The following is a 12,698-nucleotide window of genomic DNA, read 5'->3' as shown; positions in this document are numbered from 1 at the left end:
CCAAATCCATTCAAATGATATTTTAAAAAACGCATTTAATAATAATAATAATAATAATAATAATTCCAGTCCAGCTAAGGATTCTTGTTAGCTTTTTATGTTTTAAATGTTTAGGACAATCAACTTACGAACACCAACAGAGAGGAACCTAATGCCCGCGACAAGCACCCAGCTCAAAATACAGTAATGGTTTATTCAAGATGACCCAATTGGGACCCAGTTTGGTAGCCAAATACTTATTTCAGCTAGTCCCCTGAAATATTGATTGATTGATTGATTGATTGATTTTATATACCACCCTATACCCAGAGGTCTCAGGGTGGTTCACAGAAAAGAAATTTATTTATACCACTGCCATTCTCCCTCCCTCTCTCTTTGCCACCTCCTTTCTTATTCTGCCTCTTCCTCCCCGCTGTCCTGTCTGAGCTGATGGCTAGCAGAGAGTTTTTGAAATTAGGCCTAAGGCTATGCAAGCTGCCCACCCCTAGTTTGAAAGGAATGTGCCTTGAGGATTTAATGTACCCTGACCAAAGGGCAAGAAACAAATGTTTGAATCCTGGAAAGTTTGAGGTTTTATTAAGTATGGGGTTCCCATGTCCAGAATTATATAATTGTGGTTTAAACAGTTTACAAAAAATATAAAACAAGGAAATCAAGGAAAAAGTAACACCAGTACTTTAAAACATACAAAAGTTGAAATAGTAAAACAGATCAAAATGACCTCAAATTCCTAAACAGCTGGATAGGCTTGCCTAAATAAGAATGTTTTTAGCAGGTGGCGAAAAGAGCGCAGTAGGCATGAATTATGGCTGTATGATTACCTTTGTTGGAAGAGAGGCGGGAAAATTTATCCCTTTTAATTTTCCTTGATCTCTCAGCATCCTTCAATACCATGGACCATGGTATCCAGTTGTAGGTGAGTGGCACTGCTTTGCAGTGGTTCCAATCCTACTTGGATGGTCACTTCCAGAGATGCTTGAGGGGAGGGTGTTCTTTGGCCCCATGGAGCCTTCAGTGTGGGGTTCCTCGGTGTTCAATTTCATCCCCTTTGCTGTTTAACATATGGGTTGGCAAACTAAGCCCTGTGGACGGTCTGGGAATCAGCGTGTTTTTACATGAGTAGAATGTGTCCTTTTATTTAAAATGCATCTCTGGGTTATTTGTGGGGCATAGGAATTCGTTCATATTTTTCTCCCCCAGAATATAGTCTGGCCCCCCACAAGGTCTGAGGGACAGTGGACCAGCCCCCTGCTGAAAAAGTTTGCTAATCCCTGGTTTAACACCTACACGAAACTGCTGAGTGGGGTTATCTAGCGTTTTAGATTACATTGCGTGGCGAGTTCCCGCCCCCCACCAGGATAAATAAAGACACCAGACACCATAATTTAAGGTTAATTGGGCGAATTAGGCCACAACTTTATTGAGTTCAGGAATGAGAGGCATTGGCTTAGGCATTGGTCCTATCGACTATCCGGCTCCAGCCCATTTGCTGGAGACACGGGGAAGGGTTAACACTATATCGGGGAGTCTCCTGCCGAGGCACGTCGACTAGGAGCTCCCCGGGTCACCGCTCTGGGGCGTGCCTTTGGCCCACACCTCCATAGGCTTCGGACAGGGCCACACCCCCCGGAGTCCTTTAACGGACCACCCTTCGTTCACTGGGGGGAGGTGATGGCGCTCCTCCCCCCCCACACATCCTCTTAACCCCTTCTTACCAATGCCTACCGCCAATGCCGAAGAGTTGTGACGAGTTGCTACGAGGTAGGCGAAAAACCAAAAGGCTGTAAATTGCCAATTGGGAAAAATTCCTACCATGCCCCTTGCGGCGACAGACCGAAGTCCATAGCAAAGTCAGAAACCTGCCTAAAACCTACCTAGAGGGAGGGAGGGTGGGAAAAAACGTGAGGGCTAGCCGGCAAAGAGAGGGTGAGCCCCCTCCATGCCGGCCCTAAATAGCCCAGGCCACGCCCCCCCAGCCAGCCGATTGGCTGGCTGGGGGGGCACACCCGGCCGGGATTCCCCTGTTCTCGCGGGGGCTGAAACAAGCCCCCGCTCACGTGGGGTGGGCGTGAAGCCCGCAACCCCACCTCCTGGGCAAGCCGGAAGTGGCTTTGCGTGGCGAGTTCCCGCCCCCCACCAGGATAAATAAAGACACCAGACACCATAATTTAAGGTTAATTGGGCGAATTAGGCCACAACTTTATTGAGTTCAGGAATGAGAGGCATTGGCTTAGGCATTGGTCCTATCAACTATCCGGCTCCAGCCCATTTGCTGGAGACACGGGGAAGGGTTAACACTATATCGGGGAGTCTCCTGCCGAGGCACGTCGACTAGGAGCTCCCCGGGTCACCGCTCTGGGGCGTGCCTTTGGCCCACACCTCCATAGGCTTCGGACAGGGCCACGCCCCCCGCAGTCCTTTAACGGACCACCCTTCGTTCACTGGGGGGAGGTGATGGCGCTCCTCCCCCCCCACACATCCTCTTAACCCCTTCTTACCAATGCCTACCGCCACACGAGCAATCGCTCGCCGCCAATACTCTCATGCCTGAAACCAATCCCTTATCCCCTTCGCTATGTCGCACAGCCAAACATCATTTCCAGCATCGGAAAGATGCACGCCATCAAACCGGTAGAGGGCCTCACAGTTGAAACGAATGCCCGGGTGTTCAATGACCTTTCCACCCAGGGCTGCCACTCTACGCACCACCGCCCGATCCAAGGCTTTCCTCGCCTTATTCATGGCTATCGGGCACCTGCAATCCCTCCAAACATGCCTCTCCATCAAAGAGGCCCAAATGATTGTCATGTCCGGGTAAGAGGCCTTAAGCTCCTCAAAGTCACTGAAAATGTGCCACTGCATGTCAACTGCCTTCCTGTAGGCAAGGTCATTTCCCCCCAATTGTATCAGCAAAGCATCCGGGGGGCCCTCCGCTGCTGCTCTGGTCTTAAATGCGGGCAACATCTCTGCCCAGCGCATTCCCCTTCGCGCAACCCAGGATAAAGTGATGCCAGACGGTAAGCCGAGGCGTGGCCCGAGACCGGAATTGATGGCGCGGACCCTGGCCCAATGCACAATGCTGTGCCTGAATATCCAGACGCGGACCCCCATAACACCTGCAAAAGATTAAAAGAACAGGCCATGGTCAATTGACCCCAGTTGAACCATCATAGATTTCCTCTAACGTAACGTTTGTAAGCGTCCGATTTCCAGCGGCCCAAGTCCTTAACCCTCTCCGTAGTAAGGCCCAGGTGCACTGCTGTGGTGGCCGCACCTATTCTAAACGAGTGCGCCGCGAAATCTGCAGGGGGAAGGCCACATGCAGCCAGCGTTGAGCGCATAACCCGCGTGAACTGTTGACGCGTCAGGGGTAAGCCATCTGCATGGATAAAGAAAGGCCCTGCCGAATTGGTCCTCAGATCTAAGAAGCGCCTGGTGTCCTTAACGGGGCACGGACCTGGTTGTCCGGTTGCCAGAAGCCGAACCAGGGCCCCCCTCCCGTACTGGTCTGTTTTGGAGCTACGTATTCGTAATACCAGATCCTCCCTAGAGAGCGTAAGGTCGCTCAGTAGCAACCCCCGGGAAGAGCCGCGCTGACCCTCTTCATAAACCACCTCACCCACACGCATCGCACCAAAGAAGGCGATAGAGTATGCCGCTGAAAATAAGCGCGCCTCATACTTCGACCAACAAACCGTTCTCAGCTTTTTGTGAATTTGGAAAAGGATGTCGAATGATATTGGCCTCCTTAAGTCATGGCTCGGGGGCTGTAGCCTGCGCCAGCCCTCAAGGGTCCTTCGTATGACGAAATCAGCGCATGGATCAGAGGAAAATACCACCTTGCAAAAGAATGATATTGCCGCTGCCTGAAGGTTGATAGTTCTAGGGGCGCGGCCCAAACGTCTTAAGTATACCAAGTATGATAAAACCTCGGACTTGACGGGGGGGGCGTTGCTCCTGCCGGCGCGGGATTTATTACAGAAATTAAGGAAGTCCGACCACGCCTTCTTATAAGATCTTAAAGTGGACGGAGCCAATGAGGCTAATACTCCCTGAATCACTTCTGGTTCCCATGACTCTGGTCCCCAAGTCTCCACAGATGCTCCGGGAATGGCTGAGGAAGCGGCTGAGCCTCCGGTGCTAACGAGCGGAAGCGGTCCATCTGAAAACGAGATAGGGCATCCGCGATGTCATTGTTCACGCCAGGCACAAATTTGGCGGAGAAGTGGATGTTAAGTTCTAGACACCTGAGAACGAAGGAGCGCAGAAGAGCACCTACTCTTGATGACCGCGCGGCCTGCCTGGAAAGGACTCCTACCACTGCTTGGTTGTCAGTGTGGAAGCAAACCCTATGGTTACTAAAGACTTCAGCCCACAAGTGCACTGCGACAACAATCGGAAAGAATTCTAGGAAGATTAAATCTCTGGTTATGGGGGTCCCTTGCCACGCTGACAGCCAACGTTGGGCACACCATTGCCCCTTAAAGTACACGCCAAACCCTAAGGAGCCTGAAGCATCTGAATGAACCTGGAAGTCCACTTGCAGCAACAAGTTCCCCTGCCACAAGGAAATACCGTTGTAGTTCTCCAGAAACTTCAACCAGACTTCTAAGTCAGATTTTACCTCCTTAGATAAGCGAACCCTATGATGGGGAGATCGCAGGCCGGCTGCTAGCCTCGCGAGGCGGCCACAAAATGGACGGCCAGGGGAAACCACGCGGCAAGCAAAGTTTAAATGGCCTAGCAGTGACTGTATCTGTCTTAGTGTTACCTTTCTCAGAGGGAGGAGCTGCCGAATGAGGTCACCAAGCGTAATCAGCTTCTCTCTGGGCAGTTTTGAGGTCTGAGCGACTGTGTCCAATTCAATACCTAAGTAAACCATGGTTGTAGCTGGACCCTCTGTTTTGTCAGCGGCTAAGGGAACCCCCAACTCCCTTGCTAATGATGTAAAGGCCTCAAGGAGCTCTGAGCACTTACGCCTGCTATTGGCGACGAGGATAAAGTCATCCAGGTAGTGCGACACGCCCTCAGATCCAGTTCTAAAGCGAAGCGCCCAGTCCAGGAAGGTGCTGAATGCCTCAAAGGCTGCACAGGCGACTGAGCAACCCATGGGCATTGCTTTGTCCACAAAATAAACCCCTTCAAATTTGAATCCCAGCCACCGGAAATCTTCCGGATGAACTGGCAAGAGTCTAAAGGCCGATTCAATGTCGCATTTTGCCAAAAGCGCGCCCTTGCCGAATTTGCGAATAAGCTTGACCGCTTGGTCAAAAGTGGCATATTTAACCGTACAGAGCTCCTGAGGTATCGCATCATTGACGGACCCTCCCTTTGGGTAGGAAAGGTTGTGAATCATGCGAAACTCACCAGGCGCTTTCTTAGGGACTATACCTAACGGTGATATGTGAAGGCCTTCTATTGGGGGAGTTAAAAAGGGGCCAGCAACCCTACCTGCAAAACGTGAGGGCTAGCTGGCAAAGAGAGGGTGAGCCCCCTCTGTGCCGGCCCTAAATAGCCCAGGCCACGCCCCCCCAGCCAGCCGATTGGCTGGCTGGGGGGGCACACCCGGCCGGGATTCCCCTGTTCTCGTGGGGGCTGAAACCAGCCCCCGCTCACGTGGGGTGGGCATGAAGCCCGCAACCCCACCTCCTGGGCAAGCCGGAAGTGGCTTTGTCAGCAATTCACTGATAACTCTCAGTTCTGCTTTACATCTGCAGGTGGACCATTGTCTTGCCTCAATAATGGACTGGATGAGAGCTTATAAACAAGCACAACTGAGGCACTGTTAGTGGGCAGTTCCCTAGACCGGATGGCTGGTAGGTTGCCTCCTCTTGACAGAGTTATGCTGCCTCACAGTGGTGTGGAGTGCCTTCCATTCCATCACCTTTGGCTGGTGGCCCAGCTTTGGCTCTATCTGGACAGGTATAGCCTAATCTAGGTTACATTAATACAATGTGTTTTAGTGCCTGTGCAAGTATACTGAAGCACATGAATCTGACCTTTGGAAAGTTTGTAAGTAAACCATTTTTAACTTGCCAAATGTGGTCTTTTCTTATGCTATGGGAAGAGGGGAACTTTGGAAAGGAACTTTTAAAGGGGACATTTTGGAACTCACTTAGAAGGGCATATCTTAAAGCTTTTACTGTACAGCCTACATTACTTCACTGATTACTTTGTGACTATATCTCTGCTGGGGTTCTCTCTCTCTTTTTTTTAACGATATTTATTAAAGTTTCAATAAAAGATTAAACATAAAACATAAAAAAGAAATACACAATTCAAAATATACAATACATAATCTAAAAGAAAAAAAATAAAGGAACAAGAAAACAAAAGACAAAAAAGAAAGTAGAACAATTAAAAACAATATCACCTTTTCGTCTCCATTTTTAAATTTACTTATTTTCTGGACCTCCTCGTACCTCCCTCTTTTGTATTCCAGTTCAAATTGTTTGTCCAGCAATTTCTTTCCCTCTTTTTTAATCCCAATCTTAACTCTTAATATAATATAACATTAAAAATTTACCTTTTAAAAACCAAATTTCCATTTCCTTAAACTTTTTTAATCCTAATCCTTAATCTTAATCTATCCATAATTTTAAATCCTAAACAGCTGGAAGCCACTTATTTTTAATCCAACATCACTCTAACATTCTTTAATTTTGCAATGTTTCTGCAGATAGTCTTTGAATTTCTTCCAATCTTCCTCCACCGACTCTTCTCCCTGGTCATGGATTCTACCAGTCATTTCCGCCAGTTCCATATAGTCCATCAGTTTCATCTGCCATTCCTCCAGTGTGGGAAGCTCTTGTGTCTTCCAATACTTTGCAATGAGTATTCTTGCTGCTGTTGTTGCATACATAAAGAAAGTTCTATCCTTTTTTATCACCATTTGGCCGACTATGCCCAGGAGAAAGGCCTCTGGTTTCTTGGGGAAGGTATATTTGAATACCTTTTTTAATTCATTATATATCATTTCCGAGAAAGCCTTAATCTTTGGGCATGTCCACCAAAGGTGAAAAAATGTACCTTCAGTTTCTTTACATTTCCAACATTTATTATCGGGCAAATGATAGATTTTTGCGAGCTTGACTGGGGTTATGTACCACCTGTATATCATTTTCATAATATTCTCTCTTAGGGCATTACATGCCGTAAATTTCATACCTGTGGTCCATAACTGCTCCCAGTCAGCAAACATAATGTTGTGTCCAACGTCTTGTGCCCATTTAATCATAGCCGATTTTACCGTTTCATCCTGAGTGTTCCGTTTCAGCAGCAAGTTATACATTCTTGACAAATTCTTAGTTTTGGGTTCTAACAGTTCAGTTTCTAATTTTGATTTTTCCACCTGGAAGCCAATTTTCTTGTCCAATTTAAATGCCTCCATTATCTGAAAGTAATGAAGCCAGTCTCGCACTTTCTCTGCTGGGGTTCTCACACCAAAGAGTACTTGCCCCAAACTTGGATCTTGGCATTCAAGAATTCTGGATATACATTTTTTGCACCAACAAACCAAACCAATACCTTTAGAATTTTGTTCCCATATTCAGCAGTTCTGGGTCTTAGTCTATAATGATCTTTCTAAAATAGCAATGGAGCTAATTGCTTATGTGCCTGTCCTGTTTTTATTATCCTTGTTTAATGGACCAAATAAGGAGATTCAGTCTGAACTATGGCTGTTTTTATCAAATGCAGCTCATCAGACTGTATTACAATGATGGAAAACCTTAGATAATGTGATGTTATGAATAAACAACATTTGATCCATCACTACTTTTGAAAAAACCCCATCCATAATGTATTGTTATGAGTTTGTGGTTGCTTATACACCCTAAATTCCTGGGTCTAGTAGGTGTTGGAATTTAATTAAGGCTTGGGGTATTAAAATCAGGAAATAGCCAGACTCGGGTGGACACCTCCAATCCTTTAATTAAGCCAAGTGTTAAAGGCTAATTAAGCTAGGCTAACTTCCTCAGGGAAGACAGGAGTGCCTGGCGTGCTCTGGTCCATGGGGTCACGAAGAGTCGGACATGACTAAACAACTAAACAACAACAACTTCCTCATGAGGCAATCCTACCAGGTGATGAGCCATTAAGAAGAATAAAAGATCAAGGGACTCTGTCCGAGGTAGCAAATGGGTGAGGCTGCTGCCTCCCTCTACTGATAAAGCTAGAGCTTAGAGAGATAAATAAATAGAGTTGCTGTGATGTAAACTAGAGAGAAAGAGGGAGAGCTTGATGTAGGATCTCTGCTTGAATCCTAGGCTGTGCCTATAGAGGAAGCAAGACCCTCTTAGAGTGTTAATGCTGTGAACCCCTCCATCGTAGGCTCAGGTTGTATACAGTGGTACCTTGGGTTCTGGAGGTCCGTTCTTAACCTGAAACTGTTCTTAACCTGAGGTACCACTTTAGCTAATGGGGCCTCTTGCTGCCACCGCGCAGCTGCTGTATGATTTCTGTTCTCATCCCGAAGCAAAGTTCTTAACCCGAGGTACTATTTCTGGGTTAGCAGAGTCTGTAACCTGAAGCGTCTGTAACCTGAGGTACCACTTTATATTTATAAATAAACAATGTATCATAACAATACCACACCCTGCTGTGACTCAGTTCCAAGAGGAAACATGGACTCTGGGTAAACTGCCCAGAGCCCCTGGAATCTTGCGCCGCTCAGAGATTGGGGTGGCGTGCAACAGGAGAAACAAGAGGAAGAATGCCTTCACACAGCAGAGTCATTATGGAATTCGGCAGCACTGGGTATAGCGATAGCTGCCAACTTGGATATTTTTAAACAGTATCTTTATTGCAAGGGCATAGAGAAGCCACAATTGTTCAGCGTGGTATGGTGGAACTTGGTTGTCTATACCTCCAACTCAGATGCTCGGCCTTATATACCAGCAACAGCCAGTGAAATTTGGACGTTATGATGTTTTTTCGTTACCGTAGACAATCTTCTGGAATTCTTCACCTGCTTATTAGATCTTTTAATAATATGCGAAAGACTTCAAACCCATCCTTTGTTGGGATTTTTTGTGTGTTTAACATAAAAAAGAGGCGGGGGGGGGAGCCTCTTAAAATTTCTGCCTGATGTGATGATCTGAAAGCCCAGACCTCTTAGGGTTAAAGGGAGCCCTCAGAAACCCCATTCTCTCCCTATAGCCTTGTCACTTGCTCTGGGTTTTGTTTCGGTCGTGTGTTTTTGGTTTTGTTTTTGCGTGTCTGGAAAGATGCTTGTTCTTGGCTCCATCATTGCCAGAATATTTGCTGCATGGTACGAACAGCATATGAGGGATTGCTTTGCATTTTTGCCCGCCTTGCTTCCCTTCCCACTCCCCTACCAGCGTGCATGGCCTAATTAACTTTTGCTTCTCCAACGCTGCTCACTTTGTGCTGAAATGAACTTAGGGGTCTCGCTGCCTTGTTTTTTTCCAAGGTGACATTGCAGCCTTCGCCATGGCAACCGTGTCGCTGGGCCCGAGAGGGTGCTGAGAGGCGCAAAAGCCACAAGGAGACTGTCAATGGGAAATGGCAGCATTGGAAAGACTTAATTGAAGAGCTGCACACAAGAGACCGAGCAAGGAGAGACTGGAGACATGCCTCCCCAGCTCCCCAAAAGTGAAGCAAATTCAATCTTTTGAAACATTAGCTAAACTTAGGCCTGTAACGTTGACAGAGACGAGAGGAGGGAGATGGTGCAATTTGACTATTAACTTCACATATACATGCAGAGCCAGTAAGCTGACCTCATCGTTTGCTGTACGCATGCCAATGAATCCAGTAAATAAATAAATAAATAAAGTGTTGTATTTTTATTTTATTTAAAAGCATTTATAAGTGCTTAATAGATTTTTTTTAAAAAAATCTTTATGTAGCACATGAAACTAGCAGTAAACGACAAAATAGCATTACGAAATAAAATGGCACATCCACACCCTACTTCGGGGGTGGCGTTCCTGGGACTATAGTTTACCCCTCACAGAACTACAATTCTCAGCACCCTTTAAAAAAGTTAGGAAAAAGTTAGAAACAGGCATCTATTAACTATTGCAGAAAGATATATTCTTAACTGCCTGCATTGTTGTCATCAGGCACTCAAAAATTAAAACAGAAGGCTCCTGCTAAATCTCTGCTGGCAGAGTATTCCACAGGACTCAGCTGACAACACTAGACACTCTTATCTTATCAAGTGAGCCTTGCCAACTCAGGGAATGACCGACAATGCTCCTGCCGATGATCTCAGTGTCTGAGGTGGGATATATGGATTCAGGCAGTCCTTGTGGTACCCTGGACCTAAGTTGTTCAGAGCTTTGTAAATTAGCAGAAGGACTCTGGCTCCGTAGTAGATGGGCTGACAGGGCTGAGGCTTAACTAAGGTGTTGCATGTTCCCAGCCAGATGCCCCCATCAGCAATCTGGCCACCGCATTCTGCACCAGCTGGAACAAGGACCAGGACCAAGGGCAGCCCTGCGGAGAACGCATTGCAGTAATCCAGCTTCAAGGTTTAAATGTATGGCATGGGTGTGCTCTTTAGGTCATACTTAGTTGAGACAGGGGAGTGTGGCAATTCAGTCCCTTTGCTGCACCAGCTGGCTCAACGCCATTACCTGCTGGTAGCCGGGCTGGCTTAAGGTCTCTCCCTGACCTCTCTCTGCCCCTAAAACATCTCGTATCGGTGGTATAAGCCAGCTACTGCCTGTAGGTGAGACCTCTGTGATAGCAGAGGCCACCCCTCCCAGCAAGGCAGGCCACCTTGATGCCACTCTTAGCATCCTACCTCACTGTGTCTAAAAGTAACCCTTGTGTGTGCCTGTTGATCCACACTGTTAAAATAACCCATCTCCACCTTCCAGGACTGCAAAAAGATATTAAGCAAACCCACCCTTTATTTTGATGCAGTCCCTTTCCCTATGCCTTCTGCTCCTTGGGAATCCACAAGAACTGGGGAAATGTATCATATCTGACAAGTTTAATGTAGACGCATGATCTAATTGACTGAGTGAACGCTGGGCTGAGCGCCAGGGATGTCTCTGTCCTGCTTATTATGATGTCTCTGTTTTCCTCTCTGCGTCCTTCAGCTGGTGGTGGGAATGACCCTTTTGCAACTCAGCCTTTCCCAACCCTTTGCTGGGAAAAAGCAGTGGTTAGGAGCCAAAGGCAACACGACAGCTTTCTGTGTCTCAGTAGTGCCAGCCTATACTTGTTTACTCAGGAGTAAGTCCCACTGCTCCCATGTGAAGTGGCTTTTTTTAATTTCAGGGGGCCTTTTAAGCAATTCTTGCTACCCCAGTTTATTGATCTGATGCTTTCCCCTGTTGCTTCCACTTGTTTCAAACACTGTGAGATTTTGATCGATGGATTGTGTAAGCTGCTTTGCAACCATCTGCGGTGAAAAGTGGCCTGTAAATATTGAAAGTAAACAAATAGACTGAATAGAATATTCCAGCTTAAATCATTAGATGACAGGCAGTGCAGCAGAGGGACTGAATTGCCACGCTCCTCTGTCCCAACTAAGTATGACCTAAAGAGCATACCCATACCATACATTTAAACCTTGAAGCTGAATTATTGCAATGCGTGCTCCACGGAGCTGTCCTTGGTCCTGGTCCTTGCTCCTTGCTCCAGCTGGTGCAGAATGCAGTGGCCAGATTGTTGATGGGGCATCTGGCTGAGAACATGCAACACCTTAGTTAAAGCATCAGCCCTGCCGGCCCATCTACTACAGAGCCAGGCTCAAGGTCCTTGTGCTAATTTACAAAGCCCTGAACAACTTAGGTCTAGGGTACCACAAGGACTGCCTGACCCCATCCTCCCTATGTCAATCCCCCTTAAAATCTCACCCTCCCACCCTCTGCTTTGTACATGATTGGGCAGAAACAGCTGGTTACTTATTTTTATGTGTATGGGAGGGGGGACATAGGGAGGTTTTCTGCCTTGCCCTGCACTACAATGGATCCTAGGGCCACTGTTGGTTCCTGGGCAAGTTAATACACCTGCAAGGCCTTCTGACTGCAGGAAAATGCTTCCCTTGAAATCAAACTTAAGTAGCCTAAGGAAGCAGGCTGTGCAGTCATCAGTGCTGGTTAGCTGACAGGAGGCAGCTGCAAGACCTTTGCCCAGCATGCTTTAAAATCAAGCCACATGGGCAAAGGAACATTTCCCCTTTGCAGAACAGACCAGCTTGAATAGAGTGGGGAACATAGGATGATTGACAAGCAGGTGTCCCCATGCACTTGTCTCTGGTAGCTGAAGAGGCAAACTTTGGAAGGAATTCACAGGGGCATATTTTAAAGGTCTAACAGCCTATATTTTCATGCTCTGTTTTGCTGCATATTGTGTGATTTTAAATTTTTGATGGAGTTCTCTTGAGAACTTCTCTCACCAAAGAGTACTTGCCCTGGATCTTAGTATCCAGGGAATTCTCCTTTGATATTTATTTATTTTCCCTTGCCACCAACAGGCTCTGTCCAGGTAAAGCCAACAGGATGTCCTCCAGATGTTATTGAACTGTCAATCAGACCCAGCCCACATGGCCAAATGTCAGGGATGGTGAGAATTGAGATTTAAAATGTTCACAATGTTGTTGGGAAGATCCACATCATACATCAAAAGTACATCCAGTGTTCATTTAAAGCACATCATTTCCCCCAAAGAATCCTGGGAACTATAGTTCGTTACAGGTGCAGGGAATTGTAGCTGTG

This window comes from Podarcis pityusensis (assembly GCF_964106645.2).
Source record: "Podarcis pityusensis genome assembly, chromosome: 8".
NCBI lineage: Eukaryota > Metazoa > Chordata > Lepidosauria > Squamata > Lacertidae > Podarcis > Podarcis pityusensis.
Note: the sequence above shows the minus strand (reverse complement) of the source record.